A 14,644-nucleotide genomic window follows, 5' to 3' on the forward strand; every position below is an offset into this window, starting at 1 on the left:
GAGTCAAGTGCCGAGTCAAGTGAGTCAAGTGCCGAGTCAAGTGAGTCAAGTGCCGAGTCAAGTGAGTCAAGTGCCGAGTCAAGTGAGTCAAGTGCCGAGTCAAGTGAGTCAAGTGCCGAGTCAAGTGAGTCAAGTGCCGAGTCAAGTGAGTCAACTGCCGAGTCAAGTGAGTCAACTGCCGAGTCAAGTGCCGCCGATTCAAGTGAGTCAAGTGCCGCCGATTCAAGTGAGTCAAGTGCCGCCGATTCAAGTGAGTCAAGTGCCGCCGAGTCAAGTGAGTCGAGTTCCAAGTCAAGTGAGTCGAGTTCCAAGTCAAGTGAATCCAGCCAAGTGAAAGTTTCAAGCCCAGTGAAGCGCCGTCGCAGGAGGAGGACTCGTTTTGCTTGCCAGGCTCCGGAGGGCGTTCCCAGATGCCTCGCCCTGCCGGCCCCGCCTCTGCGCCTCGCCCTGCCGGCCCCGCCTCTGCGCCTCGCCCTGCCGGCCCCGCCTCTGCGCCTCGTCCTGCCGGCCCCGCCTCTGCGCCTCGCCCTGCCTGCGCCCTTCAAGCTCTGGGAGGGCTTTCCTGAACCCGTGGATTTCCCCAAGTATTTTTTGGGGGGGGGCCAAGGGTCCGGTGAGGAGACCATGAGAGCTGCGCCGCCATGGTCGTCTGCAGGGGCTTCACCTCCATGGCCGCCATCACGTCCTGCTCCGCCCTGGCCTTCGCCTCGTCCTGCTCCGCCCTGGCCTTCGCCTCGTCCTGCTCCGCCCTGGCCTTCGCCTCGTCCTGCTCCGCCCTGGCCTTCGCCGCGTCCTGCTCCGCCCTGGCCTTCGGCCCAGTCTGGTCCGCCCACGCTCTGCGGCCCAGGCCCGCCTTGCCTAGGTCCAGGTCCCGTTCCCCTGCATGGGCCTGGCCCCCCATCCCTCCCCCAAGACCGCCCTCCTGGACTTTTGTTTGTTTTTTTTGGGCTTCAGGAGCCGCCCTTAAGGGGGGGGTTATGTCACGATGTGGGTTTGTGTCCTGTCATGTTCTTTGGTTCCCTGTCTTGTTCATTAGTTTTCCCAGGTGTTTCTGATTTTCCCACACCCCCTTGTTATCCTGTTAGCTCGTTTGTCCCTAATTATTTAAGCCCTATGTTCCTGCCCTGCTTTTGGTGAGTTGTTGAATGTATGATAGAGGTTAACGTTGGTTATTTCTGTATCCTTGAGTCCTGTTTCTGAGTCTTTGAATCCTGTCCCTGTCTAAGTTTGTTAATAAAGCCACACTGCGTCTGGATCCAGCCTCATCGCTATTTCTAAAGCACTACGTTACACCCGCAAGGTTCTTTATTGGCACCATTTCTTTTTTCTATTTTTATTAATGAATTGGGGCAGAGAATACAATCCGCAAAGCTACATTTTTATGCTGACGATACAATTATTTACTCCACTGCATCCTCTGTGTCTCAGGCTATTGAAATTCTTAAGGATTCTTTTTATACTTTTCAGCTTACTTTGTTGAAACTAAAATTAGTTTTAAATGTAAATAAAACGAAGTATATTCTTTTTACACGTAGCCGTTCTATGTCTACTGTTATGCCTATTCTGACTATTGAGGGTTTACATATAGAAAGAGTACCAACTTATAAATATTTAGGAATATGGCTCGATGAGAAGTTAGCCTTTGATGTTCACATTAATTACTTGGTGAAAAGGCTTAAACCAAGACTGGGTTTTCTTTTTCGGGAAAAAAAATGTTTTTCCTTTATAGCTAGAAAGAGAATAATACAGAGTACTATTTTACCTATTTTAGACTATGGTGATGTTGTTTACATGCATGCGTCTGCATATTTATTGAAAAGGCTGGATGGCGTTTATCATGCTGCACTGCGTTTTATAACAAATTCTTGTTCACGTACTCATCATTGTTTGCTGCACAACTATTTGGGTTGGTCCTCTTTATATCAAAGAAGGAAATCCCATATGTTAGAATTTATTGTAAAGACATTGATGGGTAGACTTCCAAATTACATTACTAGTCTTCTATGTTTATGTAGAAAGAACTATAGCACTAGATCATCTAATGGGATTAAATTAGTAGTACCTAGGGTACATTCAGAGCATGGTAAATCATCTTTCTCCTACTATGCTCCATGGCTGTGGAATGAATTTCAAGCTACTGTCCCTCCTGAAACAATTCCTCCTTTGAATGTATTAAAAAATTTACTGCAGCATACAATGATTGAATCATGCTGTTGTTTTACTTGATTTATGATGAATGTTGTGCCCTGACTTTCTGGAATGTTTTATATGTGTTTGTGTGTGATTTGTAGTGTGGCCATCTTGGCCAGGACTCCCTGGAGGAAGGGATTTCTTTTAATCTCAATGGGACCTTCCTGGAAAAATAAAGGAAATAAAATAAAATACATGTTAAGTTGTGGTGTTGTTAGGATATTACTACAGAGCCTGTGACAGTTTCTCAGTGGAAGAACTGGGATCCAGGGCCACAGACGTCTGCAAAAAACTGCTTTAAAAACCTTCGAGATGCAGGTTGGCGATCTTATTGTTTTTGTTTTCATGGCAAGTTGTGGTGTTGTTAGGATATTCCTACAGAGTCTGTGACAGTTTGTCAGTTTGCCAGGGTCGGTGACGTCTCCTCTCCTGGAGTAAAATACAAGTATTAGTGGTCTTGCTGCAAAATCGGGTAAAGGCCACAGCCAGGCTTGAGGGCAAGTCGTCAGCAGACTTTCCCTGGTGGTCTAGTGGTTAGGATTCGGGCGCTCTCACCGCCGCGGCCCGGGTTCGATTCCTGGTCAGGGAATGAGTTTTTGCCCACCACCGGCGGCCGTGATTGTAAAATGGCGAAATACGAACTCAAGCGCTAACACCCTAATCTTCCAAAAGTTTTAAAATTGAATCAAAGATTGATTACAGACAAGGCTGATATTGTTAATACGTTTAATAGTAATTTTATTTCAGCTGGTTTGATAACAGACAATTCCTTGGTCCTTGATGAACAGAGAACTGATGAGTTGACAAATAGTGAATCAGATTTATTTTCTTTTGCCCCTGTATTGCCGTCCCAAGTTCGTAAACTACTCCGAAATTTAGACTGTAAGAAATCAGGTGGGTCTGACCAAATTGAACCAATTTTTTAAAAATTGTCAGCAGATATTATTGCCGAACCTATTGCATCGATTTTTAATTTGAGTCTATCCACTAATGTAATTATTTTCTAAATACATTTCTAAATTTCCGGTTTTAGCAAAAGTTTTTGAATCTATTATAAATGATCAAATGAAAGAATATCTACTTAGTCATGATATTTACAACGCATTTCAGTCAGGATTTAGAGCGGGCCATAGTACGATAACAGCTACTACATGATTTAATTACTGCTCTCGATAATAGACAACATTGTGCGGCCTTATTTTTTTATTTGACAAAAGCGTTTGACTTAGTGGACCGTGATTGTAAAATGGCGAAATACGAACTCAAGCGCTAACACCCTCGTCGAGAAGCAGGGCCAAGGAAAAGTTTATGTGTGAAAAAGAACTCCTTCGAGCCGGAGTTGAACCAGCGACCTAAGGATTGCCAACTTGCCACCTACAGTCCTCCGCTCTTCCAGCTGAGCTATCAAAGGCACACTGATTGGGGACAGAACCTCAACATATCATGTTGCTGAATCTCCGCCACTGGCTAAAACTGCTACAGACATACATGCTGGTTGTTTCGATTAAGTGATGCAAAGACAACCCGATCTTCCCATACCGGGAGTCGAACCCGGGCCGCCTGGGTGAAAACCAGGAATCCTGACCGCTAGACCATATGGGATCTTCCTTATGCCTGGAGCAGACCCTTTTACTTCTAGTGTGTGACCGTCCCCTTTAAGAACATGGGAATGATCCGAAGGGATTGTTTACTGAATTCAATTTCATCAGGCTCAACAGAGGGAGCTCTCATTTGCCTCATGAGGGGCTCAGTTTCCTCCCATTCTTGCGATGGTATAATAGACAGTACAAACTGGTCGTAAAGCAATGTCCTTGTGACAGTACTCATGCAATGCATTTTAAAAGACGCATAGTATTGTATGGTAACCGTTATCCTACTGACAAAGCAGCCTATTGTTGGACTGTCAATTTTTAATATTTCTCAATCAATCCAATAATAATAATAACAAAAACTATGGGTTAATAAAACGGCTAAGGGCTGACAGCATAGTAAACGAGGCAGAGCGAGCCAGCCAGGAGTCGAACCTAGAATCTTCTGATCCGTAGTCAGACGCTTTATCCATTGCACCACTGACCCCCTGATCAGGTGTCCGTGAGCTTACACGCCACCTGTTGGTTTTCGACTGGGCAGAGGCCTGTGATGACATCTACTTTTTCTCATGCTATTAACAGACCTGGACCCAACATCAGGAAGGGGTCAGATGAGGGGCCTGCTACAAAAACCTTCAAGATGGAGGCCTCACATGTTGGGGATCTCAATTCTCAATTCAAATCTTAAACGTCAATTTAAAAATTTTAATGTACAGGCTTTTTTGCATGATCTATATAATAGTGATTTACAGTTGGTTTCAATTATACCTGATGTGGTTGATGCTTGGGATTATTTCAAATCTATCTTTCTAGAAATTTGTGATAAACATGCTCCTTTACGTAGATTTCGGGTGAGAGGTAGAAATAATATTTGGTTCAATCAATCCGTCTCTAATCTTATTAAGCAAAGAAACGTGGCTTGGTCTAAAGCAAAGAAAACAAATGGTGAGGAGGACTGGTCTCAATATAGATTATTACGAAATAAGTGTACAAAATTAATATAAAGTTCGAAGAGTCAGTATTATTTAAACCTGATTAATGATAACATGAATTGTCCTTCTAAATTTTGGAAATTAACGAAATCTTTTATAGGATCAAATACATCCACTAATCTTCCAAAAGTTTTAAAATTGAATCAAAGATTGATTACAGACAAGGCTGATATTGTTAATACGTTTAATAGTAATTTTATTTCAGCTGGTTTGATAACAGACAATTCCTTGGTCCTTGATGAACAGAGAACTGATGAGTTGACTAATAGTGAATCAGATTTATTTTCTTTTGCCCCTGTATTGCCGTCCCAAGTTCGTAAACTACTCCGAAATTTAGACTGTAAGAAATCAGGTGGGTCTGACCAAATTGAACCAATTTTTTAAAAATTGTCAGCAGATATTATTGCCGAACCTATTGCATCGATTTTTAATTTGAGTCTATCCACTAATGTAATTCCACCATCTTGGAAATCGGCTATGGTTATGCCTTTATTAAAAGGAGGCGATCCTTCCGATTTGAATAATTATCGTCCGATTTCTAAATTACCGGTTTTAGCAAAAGTTTTTGAATCTATTATAAATGATCAAATGAAAGAATATCTACTTAGTCATGATATTTACAACGCATTTCAGTCAGGATTTAGAGCGGGCCATAGTACGATAACAGCTACTACATGATTTAATTACTGCTCTCGATAATAGACAACATTGTGCGGCCTTATTTTTTTATTTGACAAAAGCGTTTGACTTAGTGGATCATGTTTTACTGTTACGGAGGCTTAAAAGTGTTGGCCTCGATAATTCGGCTGTGAGTTGGTTTAAAAATTATTTATCGGATAGAACTCAATGTGTTGCTGTAGATAATTACACCTCATCCATGGTAATAGTCAGGAAGGGTGTCCCGCAAGGTTCTTTATTGGCACCATTTCTTTTTTCTATTTTTATTAATGAATTGGGGCAGAGAATACAATCCGCAAAGCTACATTTTTATGCTGACGATACAATTATTTACTCCACTGCATCCTCTGTGTCTCAGGCTATTGAAATTCTTAAGGATTCTTTTTATACTTTTCAGCTTACTTTGTTGAAACTAAAATTAGTTTTAAATGTAAATAAAACGAAGTATATTCTTTTTACACGTAGCCGTTCTATGTCTACTGTTATGCCTATTCTGACTATTGAGGGTTTACATATAGAAAGAGTACCAACTTATAAATATTTAGGAATATGGCTCGATGAGAAGTTAGCCTTTGATGTTCACATTAATTACTTGGTGAAAAGGCTTAAACCAAGACTGGGTTTTCTTTTTCGGGAAAAAAAATGTTTTTCCTTTATAGCTAGAAAGAGAATAATACAGAGTACTATTTTACCTATTTTAGACTATGGTGATGTTGTTTACATGCATGCGTCTGCATATTTATTGAAAAGGCTGGATGGCGTTTATCATGCTGCACTGCGTTTTATAACAAATTCTTGTTCACGTACTCATCATTGTTTGCTGCACAACTATTTGGGTTGGTCCTCTTTATATCAAAGAAGGAAATCCCATATGTTAGAATTTATTGTAAAGACATTGATGGGTAGACTTCCAAATTACATTACTAGTCTTCTATGTTTATGTAGAAAGAACTATAGCACTAGATCATCTAATGGGATTAAATTAGTAGTACCTAGGGTACATTCACAGCATGGTAAATCATCTTTCTCCTACTATGCTCCATGGCTGTGGAATGAATTTCAAGCTACTGTCCCTCCTGAAACAATTCCTCCTTTGAATGTATTAAAAATTTTTACTGCAGCATACAATGATTGAATCATGCTGTTGTTTTACTTGATTTATGATGAATGTTGTGCCCTGACTTTCTGGAATGTTTTATATGTGTTTGTGTGTGATTTGTAGTGTGGCCATCTTGGCCAGGACTCCCTGGAGGAAGGGATTTCTTTTAATCTCAATGGGACCTTCCTGGAAAAATAAAGGAAATAAAATAAAATACATGTTAAGTTGTGGTGTTGTTAGGATATTACTACAGAGCCTGTGACAGTTTCTCAGTGGAAGAACTGGGATCCAGGGCCACAGACGTCTGCAAAAAACTGCTTTAAAAACCTTCGAGATGCAGGTTGGCGATCTTATTGTTTTTGTTTTCATGGCAAGTTGTGGTGTTGTTAGGATATTCCTACAGAGTCTGTGACAGTTTGTCAGTTTGCCAGGGTCGGTGACGTCTCCTCTCCTGGAGTAAAATACAAGTATTAGTGGTCTTGCTGCAAAATCGGGTAAAGGCCACAGCCAGGCTTGAGGGCAAGTCGTCAGCAGACTTTCCCTGGTGGTCTAGTGGTTAGGATTCGGCGCTCTCACCGCCGCGGCCCGGGTTCGATTCCCGGTCAGGGAATGAGTTTTTGCCCACCACCGGCGGCCGTGATTGTAAAATGGCGAAATACGAACTCAAGCGCTAACACCCTCGTCGAGAAGCAGGGCCAAGGAAAAGTTTATGTGTGAAAAAGAACTCCTTCGAGCCGGAGTTGAACCAGCGACCTAAGGATTGCCAACTTGCCACCTACAGTCCTCCGCTCTTCCAGCTGAGCTATCAAAGGCACACTGATTGGGGACAGAACCTCAACATATCATGTTGCTGAATCTCCGCCACTGGCTAAAACTGCTACAGACATACATGCTGGTTGTTTCGATTAAGTGATGCAAAGACAACCCGATCTTCCCATACCGGGAGTCGAACCCGGGCCGCCTGGGTGAAAACCAGGAATCCTGACCGCTAGACCATATGGGATCTTCCTTATGCCTGGAGCAGACCCTTTTACTTCTAGTGTGTGACCGTCCCCTTTAAGAACATGGGAATGATCCGAAGGGATTGTTTACTGAATTCAATTTCATCAGGCTCAACAGAGGGAGCTCTCATTTGCCTCATGAGGGGCTCAGTTTCCTCCCATTCTTGCGATGGTATAATAGACAGTACAAACTGGTCGTAAAGCAATGTCCTTGTGACAGTACTCATGCAATGCATTTTAAAAGACGCATAGTATTGTATGGTAACCGTTATCCTACTGACAAAGCAGCCTATTGTTGGACTGTCAATTTTTAATATTTCTCAATCAATCCAATAATAATAATAACAAAAACTATGGGTTAATAAAACGGCTAAGGGCTGACAGCATAGTAAACGAGGCAGAGCGAGCCAGCCAGGAGTCGAACCTAGAATCTTCTGATCCGTAGTCAGACGCTTTATCCATTGCACCACTGGCCCCCTGATCAGGTGTCTGTGAGCTTACACGCCACCTGTTGGTTTTCGACTGGGCAGAGGCCTGTGATGACATCTACTTTTTCTCATGCTATTAACAGACCTGGACCCAACATCAGGAAGGGGTCAGATGAGGGGCCTGCTACAAAAACCTTCAAGATGGAGGCCTCACATGTTGGGGATCTCAATTCTCAATTCAAATCTTAAACGTCAATTTAAAAATTTTAATGTACAGGCTTTTTTGCATGATCTATATAATAGTGATTTACAGTTGGTTTCAATTATACCTGATGTGGTTGATGCTTGGGATTATTTCAAATCTATCTTTCTAGAAATTTGTGATAAACATGCTCCTTTACGTAGATTTCGGGTGAGAGGTAGAAATAATATTTGGTTCAATCAATCCGTCTCTAATCTTATTAAGCAAAGAAACGTGGCTTGGTCTAAAGCAAAGAAAACAAATGGTGAGGAGGACTGGTCTCAATATAGATTATTACGAAATAAGTGTACAAAATTAATATAAAGTTCGAAGAGTCAGTATTATTTAAACCTGATTAATGATAACATGAATTGTCCTTCTAAATTTTGGAAATTAACGAAATCTTTTATAGGATCAAATACATCCACTAATCTTCCAAAAGTTTTAAAATTGAATCAAAGATTGATTACAGACAAGGCTGATATTGTTAATACGTTTAATAGTAATTTTATTTCAGCTGGTTTGATAACAGACAATTCCTTGGTCCTTGATGAACAGAGAACTGATGAGTTGACAAATAGTGAATCAGATTTATTTTCTTTTGCCCCTGTATTGCCGTCCCAAGTTCGTAAACTACTCCGAAATTTAGACTGTAAGAAATCAGGTGGGTCTGACCAAATTGAACCAATTTTTTAAAAATTGTCAGCAGATATTATTGCCGAACCTATTGCATCGATTTTTAATTTGAGTCTATCCACTAATGTAATTCCACCATCTTGGAAATCGGCTATGGTTATGCTTTTATTAAAAGGAGGCGATCCTTCCGATTTGAATAATTATCGTCCGATTTCTAAATTACCGGTTTTAGCAAAAGTTTTTGAATCTATTATAAATGATCAAATGAAAGAATATCTACTTAGTCATGATATTTACAACGCATTTCAGTCAGGATTTAGAGCGGGCCATAGTACGATAACAGCTACTACATGATTTAATTACTGCTCTCGATAATAGACAACATTGTGCTGCCTTATTTTTTTATTTGACAAAAGCGTTTGACTTAGTGGATCATGTTTTACTGTTACGGAGGCTTAAAAGTGTTGGCCTCGATAATTCGGCTGTGAGTTGGTTTAAAAATTATTTATCGGATAGAACTCAATGTGTTGCTGTAGATAATTACACCTCATCCATGGTAATAGTCAGGAAGGGTGTCCCGCAAGGTTCTTTATTGGCACCATTTCTTTTTTCTATTTTTATTAATGAATTGGGGCAGAGAATACAATCAGCAAAGCTACATTTTTATGCTGACGATACAATTATTTACTCCACTGCATCCTCTGTGTCTCAGGCTATTGAAATTCTTAAGGATTCTTTTTATACTTTTCAGCTTACTTTGTTGAAACTAAAATTAGTTTTAAATGTAAATAAAACGAAGTATATTCTTTTTACACGTAGCCGTTCTATGTCTACTGTTATGCCTATTCTGACTATTGAGGGTTTACATATAGAAAGAGTACCAACTTATAAATATGTAGGAATATGGCTCGATGAGAAGTTAGCCTTTGATGTTCACATTAATTACTTGGTGAAAAGGCTTAAACCAAGACTGGGTTTTCTTTTTCGGGAAAAAAAATGTTTTTCCTTTATAGCTAGAAAGAGAATAATACAGAGTACTATTTTACCTATTTTAGACTATGGTGATGTTGTTTACATGCATGCGTCTGCATATTTATTGAAAAGGCTGGATGGCGTTTATCATGCTGCACTGCGTTTTATAACAAATTCTTGTTCACGTACTCATCATTGTTTGCTGCACAACTATTTGGGTTGGTCCTCTTTATATCAAAGAAGGAAATCCCATATGTTAGAATTTATTGTAAAGACATTGATGGGTAGACTTCCAAATTACATTACTAGTCTTCTATGTTTATGTAGAAAGAACTATAGCACTAGATCATCTAATGGGATTAAATTAGTAGTACCTAGGGTACATTCAGAGCATGGTAAATCATCTTTCTCCTACTATGCTCCATGGCTGTGGAATGAATTTCAAGCTACTGTCCCTCCTGAAACAATTCCTCCTTTGAATGTATTAAAATTTTTTACTGCAGCATACAATGATTGAATCATGCTGTTGTTTTACTTGATTTATGATGAATGTTGTGCCCTGACTTTCTGGAATGTTTTATATGTGTTTGTGTGTGATTTGTAGTGTGGCCATCTTGGCCAGGACTCCCTGGAGGAAGGGATTTCTTTTAATCTCAATGGGACCTTCCTGGAAAAATAAAGGAAATAAAATAAAATACATGTTAAGTTGTGGTGTTGTTAGGATATTACTACAGAGCCTGTGACAGTTTCTCAGTGGAAGAACTGGGATCCAGGGCCACAGACGTCTGCAAAAAACTGCTTTAAAAACCTTCGAGATGCAGGTTGGCGATCTTATTGTTTTTGTTTTCATGGCAAGTTGTGGTGTTGTTAGGATATTCCTACAGAGTCTGTGACAGTTTGTCAGTTTGCCAGGGTCGGTGACGTCTCCTCTCCTGGAGTAAAATACAAGTATTAGTGGTCTTGCTGCAAAATCTGGTAAAGGCCACAGACAGGCTTGAGGGCAAGTCGTCAGCAGACTTTCCCTGGTGGTCTAGTGGTTAGGATTCAGCGCTCTCACCGCCGCGGCCTGGGTTCGATTCCCGGTCAGGGAATGAGTTTTTTCCCACCACCGGCGGCCGTGATTGTAAAATGGCGAACTACGAACTCAAGCGCTGACGCCCTCGTCGAGAAGCAGGGCCAAGGAAAAGTTTATGTGTGAAAAAGAACTCCTTCGAGCCGGAGTTGAACCAGCGACCTAAGGTTTGCCTTTCTAGAAATTTGTGATAAACATGCTCCTTTACGTAGATTTCGGGTGAGAGGTAGAAATAATATTTGGTTCAATCAATCCGTCTCTAATCTTATTAAGCAAAGAAACGTGGCTTGGTCTAAAGCAAAGAAAACAAATGGTGAGGAGGACTGGTCTCAATATAGATTATTACGAAATAAGTGTACAAAATTAATATAAAGTTCGAAGAGTCAGTATTATTTAAACCTGATTAATGATAACATGAATTGTCCTTCTAAATTTTTGAAATTAACGAAATCTTTTATAGGATCAAATACATCCACTAATCTTCCAAAAGTTTTAAAATTGAATCAAAGATTGATTACAGACAAGGCTGATAATTTTATTTCAGCTGGTTTGATAACAGACAATTCCTTGGTCCTTGATGAACAGAGAACTGATGAGTTGACTAATAGTGAATCAGATTTATTTTCTTTTGCCCCTGTATTGCCGTCCCAAGTTCGTAAACTACTCCGAAATTTAGACTGTAAGAAATCAGGTGGGTCTGACCAAATTGAACCAATTTTTTTAAAAAATTGTCAGCAGATATTATTGCCGAACCTATTGCATCGATTTTTAATTTGAGTCTATCCACTAATGTAATTCCGCCATCTTGGAAATCGGCTATGGTTATGCCTTTATTAAAAGGAGGCGATCCTTCCGATTTGAATAATTATCGTCCGGTTTCTAAATTACGGGTTTAAGCAAAAGTTTTTGAATCTATTATAAATGATCAAATGAAAGAATATCTACTTAGCCATGATATTTACAAAGCATTTCAGTCAGGATTTAGAGCGGGCCATAGTACGATAACAGCTACTACATTAGTCACTAATGATTTAATTACTGCTCTCGATAATAGACAATATTGTGCGGCCTTATTTTTTGATTTGACAAAAGCGTTTGACATAGTGGATCATGTTTTACTGTGAAGGGGGTGGATTGGAATCCACTGCTGCTTCAATGTATATGTAATGATTGATTATAATTAAGGTATTAATCAATATGTTTCCTTCTAAATATCAAATGAGTTGAATGACTTCTCTGGAGATTTTGCTTTATTTATATAAGTTACCATTGTGATTACTGAAATGTTCTTTTCATGTATTCTTTAATGTCTGTATTTGATATCTGAATGCAGTGCTTGCTTATTTAACACAGCTTCCAGAAATGAAATAGGGACTTGTTTTGTGTTTGAGAAAGGTCTTCAATGTGTTAAAACATATAGGGGTCATTGAAGCCAATAGTTTAAGGGGCCATTTCTTCGTTTAAGCCTTTCTTTCCAGTTAGACTAAAGTTTAGCTATCCTTCAGAGAAAGAACGCATTATCTTTATGTTTTGAGAGGACTCTCCTATTTATAGTGAGAGCCTGGCCAAATTCAACCTTGGAAAAGCTGTGTGTCGGTGTGTGTGTTAGTCTTCTTGGTTACAGGTTAAGGAACCACTGGCATTATTGGAGATTGACTGAGTTGTTGTTCTGGACATACTGGCGCCCAGCAACCCAAATCTGCGACCTGGAAGGTCATGACGTGCCTTACTTCAGCTGTATAATCGATGGAGATATGCTTCAGTCTATCTGTATATGTGTGGAAAATTACTGTGTTTATCTATTTCATAGCCAATGAGAATCATTCATCCTGTAAGCAATGACGTAGCTTAGACCTTGGAAATCGTATAACTGCTGTGATCTTTGTAACTGTAAGCGGGGCGGCCTACGAACTCCTGTGCGAGTATTGAAGCTGACTTCTGCTGATGAAACTGCAAACTATCTTCAGTAAATATTTTCTTTAATTTTTTATAATTCTGACTCTGGGTCTTCATTCTTCATATCTGGTTCTGGGTCTTTAACTGTACACCCCTTACAGTTTGGTGGAGGATGCGGCGGGCAATCATTCCGTGGTGACATCTCTGGCAAATCAACACACAAGGTAGTAAGCTTTTATTAATTGTTAGGGCTGTCTGACTGGAAGAGATTTTGAAGGAGAGCGGGAGAGCCTTCACTCCGATGAGGCGAGTGAAGGAGTAAGTAGCCTTCACTCCGATGAGGCGAGTGAAGGAGTAAGTTGTAGGCCTACTGCTGAGAGGATAAGAAGTCGCTGAAAGCGTCGTTAAGGGTAACGGCAGCAGACAGCGCAAGCGAAGCGTGCTCTGTGGGGGCCCAGCTGGCAATAATGGTGTAGCACCACCCCAGCAGAGTACGTCCCTGGACGGGAGGTCCAGTGGCACCGTAAACCTGCTCAATCTCTTCCATCTCAGATAGGGGATCCCCGAATTTAGTGAATCAGGCAGTTAGGGATACTAACAAAAATAGGGTTGTTTGCCAGGGATGCATCAGGAACGATCCCGAGAGAAAAAAAAAGAAAAAAAAAGTTGTGACCCAAATTGGCATGGACCAGTATATGTAACTGTGATTTTGGAGTATACTCTGCAGTTTCATCACGGAGAAGCCAAGCTGTGTTGTTCAAAGATCGCCGCCTCCATTTCTGCAATGACTTCAGGTGAGTTTGAACTGTTATTAAGATATGGCAGACAAACTGAGTAACTTGATCAGTAACCTGAACAGTCCTGAAACTAATAGTGAGACAAAAGAGCGAACGCTGTAAGCAGCTGTGCTCTGAAGCCCTCACTTCAGAGAAATTTGCAGAAATTATTAAGTAAATGGTTGTCTTGATAAGTTTTGCTTCTGTTTGGAAATTTAAACAACAACTTGACTGGCTACAAACAAACAAAGAAACTGAAAAATTAAAATGTTTAGCCTTGTATTGCTTACGATGATTACAAAAAGCAAGTATATTAAATTATGGGTCGAAGATCATTTCCTTGGACAAGTGTGACTAAAGTTAAACAGACACTTTGTGAAAACAACTTAGAATATTTTGCAGCTAATGAAAATTAATGTTCTGCCAATAATAATGATGAAGATTATGATTGGAATATTATGATTAAATCAGCCACTGGTGGACTGTAAAAGAATACAGAGAACTGCTTAATCAGTGGCTCTGTTTGCATTCCTGAATGGGACACACACTGATTCAAGGGTGTGCAGTAAGTTGGAGCCGAGAGTGTTTTAATGGTGGTCATCAGGACCATTTAATACGTAACTGTAAATGCCCACCGAGAAAGTGTTTAAAATGTGATAAAATGACAACACATTTTTGGTAATAATATTGGTTTGAAAGTAGATCAGTGTTTAAATGACGACAGTGACATTTTTCGTCTGAGAAATAAGAGATAAAAAGGTCAAAAGATTGAAGTCTTAAAGTGAATCCTTTTGAAGAAAATATCTATAATAGTAATTTCTATAATAGTAATTTTTATAAGTGAATTGATGAATACAGGTTGATGTAAAATTAATGACTCCAACAGATGTGAGTTGCAGAATTTATCAAAGTAACTAAAAGGATGATTATGTTGTAATTAAACATTTTAAAAAGGTTTTAGATGATATAGAGACTAATCTCACATATGATTTACAATAACTGCAAAAGTATCACAAGCAGAGAGTGCTTGCCTCGTCAAACTTATAGTGTGAATCCTAATTGGAGATTGATAAA

The 14,644-nt window shown here is 39.9% G+C and overlaps 7 non-coding genes across 7 annotated transcripts; 3 read left to right on the top strand and 4 right to left on the bottom strand.

The window, feature by feature from the left end:
- Positions 1–2,706: 2,706 nt before the first annotated feature.
- trnae-cuc (transfer RNA glutamic acid (anticodon CUC)) lies at positions 2,707–2,779 on the top strand. Its single transcript has one exon. It is a non-coding gene; the product is annotated as a tRNA-Glu (tRNA).
- Positions 2,780–3,514: 735 nt separating this feature from the next.
- On the bottom strand, positions 3,515–3,601 carry trnay-gua (transfer RNA tyrosine (anticodon GUA)). The gene is given in 2 exon segments: positions 3,515–3,550; positions 3,565–3,601. It is a non-coding gene; the product is annotated as a tRNA-Tyr (tRNA).
- Positions 3,602–3,720: 119 nt separating this feature from the next.
- trnae-uuc (transfer RNA glutamic acid (anticodon UUC)) lies at positions 3,721–3,792 on the bottom strand. The gene has a single exon. It is a non-coding gene; the product is annotated as a tRNA-Glu (tRNA).
- A 3,294-nt stretch (positions 3,793–7,086) lies between these two features.
- Positions 7,087–7,158, top strand: trnae-cuc (transfer RNA glutamic acid (anticodon CUC)). Its single transcript has one exon. It is a non-coding gene; the product is annotated as a tRNA-Glu (tRNA).
- A 115-nt stretch (positions 7,159–7,273) lies between these two features.
- trnay-gua (transfer RNA tyrosine (anticodon GUA)) lies at positions 7,274–7,360 on the bottom strand. The gene is given in 2 exon segments: positions 7,274–7,309; positions 7,324–7,360. It is a non-coding gene; the product is annotated as a tRNA-Tyr (tRNA).
- Positions 7,361–7,479: 119 nt separating this feature from the next.
- Positions 7,480–7,551, bottom strand: trnae-uuc (transfer RNA glutamic acid (anticodon UUC)). Its single transcript has one exon. It is a non-coding gene; the product is annotated as a tRNA-Glu (tRNA).
- A 3,294-nt stretch (positions 7,552–10,845) lies between these two features.
- On the top strand, positions 10,846–10,917 carry trnae-cuc (transfer RNA glutamic acid (anticodon CUC)). The gene has a single exon. It is a non-coding gene; the product is annotated as a tRNA-Glu (tRNA).
- Positions 10,918–14,644: the final 3,727 nt, after the last annotated feature.

Source organism: Siphateles boraxobius, unplaced genomic scaffold, assembly GCF_051911475.1.
Source record: "Siphateles boraxobius isolate OS27281-9 unplaced genomic scaffold, OSU_SipBor_1 77, whole genome shotgun sequence".
Classification (NCBI taxonomy): domain Eukaryota; kingdom Metazoa; phylum Chordata; class Actinopteri; order Cypriniformes; family Leuciscidae; genus Siphateles; species Siphateles boraxobius.